Below are 1,496 nucleotides of genomic sequence, written 5' to 3' on the forward strand. Positions count from 1 at the left end.
TGAATTCAAAATACAATGTAGTTTTGAGATCATAAAGCATTGAGTTTAAACGCTCAACTTTACCAATGGTTAACAACCTAATATCTTTGTCCATTTAATTCTCGAATGAGTCTAGTCCCTAGACATTCGAATAGATCGATGCTTAGAGAACTTTAGAAACTTCTGGTAAGATCATCTAGTTGAATCAAAATATTCAACATAAATAAAATGGTAAGAACCTTGTTGGAGTGACAGTGGACATATCTAACAAAGCATAAAAGTCACCACTAAAGAAATAAATTCTTAAGACTATAAGAAAGGGTACAAGAAATAGGAAAACAAGGAACAAGTGAAAGGAATTTACAAATCCGTTTCTACCTATAAGTTTATGTTTAAAGAGAAGTGACCTAGCAATCAAACTTCCTAGGTATCATATACCGCTTGAGGTTCTTACTTCGGTAATAACTCAAACAATGGAAGCTAGGCTACACTAATGATCTACAAGTAGGAAATGAAGCATGGCAATGTTACATTAGTTGTAGGGTCATCTAGTTTGTTTTAAGTCCTTTCAAAGGCTGGAACTTAATGGCTATTTTTTTCCACAATAATCAGCATACCTAAATTTCTGTTTTCAAACACAGAAAGACTCACATTCAAGAAAGACAAAAACAATGTTTGTTTGTTATTTGAATGAAATGGTCATTTACGGGTTGAGTCAATATGCTTGATTAAAACAAACAACTCTTTAACAATAAGAACTTTACTAGGTTCAAATCAATCTCTTGATTTGAGTTCCACTAATCTTTGGCATTGTTGCTTAGACCATGTCAACAAGTTAACATTCTAAAGCTCTATTTTGATGGACTTTTGAAAGTTGATTGATTTCTTGATCATTCAAGACAAGTTAGTCTTACTTGTTGAAAGTAACAAAAGATATATGAACTATTGTTAGAAGACCTAGAAAATAGGTTCAAAGCTAAAGAAATATTTTATGACTTTATTATATCACCTGATTTGAGTGAATATTGGTTTATTTACTCAATGTGATATAAGTTTGAATCTGTTTGGCTAGTTCAAAGATTTAGAAGTATAAAACCCACTTGGCGAGAAATCATAAAGATCTAGGTTAGATTATGTTGATGATTACTTATACCAAGAAAGATCATCAATGATTGTGTGTTGTAATTTCACGATCGAGCTCCATAAGATATGGTATATCTAAATTGGAATGATCGAAGTCAATTGGTACTTGATTCGCTCAATGATGAATCATAAAGAATTTTCCTATAATTTATAAAACAAAATGCTCAACTACCACCAAACTGAAGGAAATAGTGCCCTTGGTCCAAGTATGCATTCAATGTTAAGTCTAATAAATGCGGTTTAGTATTAATTAACAAGTTAATAATTCAGTGAGATCAAGTGAGCTGAATGCCTAGCTAGAGGCCGCTTCAGTTCAAGTGGAACTAATGATATTAATCCACATCTTACTCTTGACTGAACCCGTAGGGTCACAC

The sequence above is a fragment of the Spinacia oleracea genome, chromosome 1 (assembly GCF_020520425.1).
Source record: "Spinacia oleracea cultivar Varoflay chromosome 1, BTI_SOV_V1, whole genome shotgun sequence".
In the NCBI taxonomy this organism is placed as follows: domain Eukaryota; kingdom Viridiplantae; phylum Streptophyta; class Magnoliopsida; order Caryophyllales; family Amaranthaceae; genus Spinacia; species Spinacia oleracea.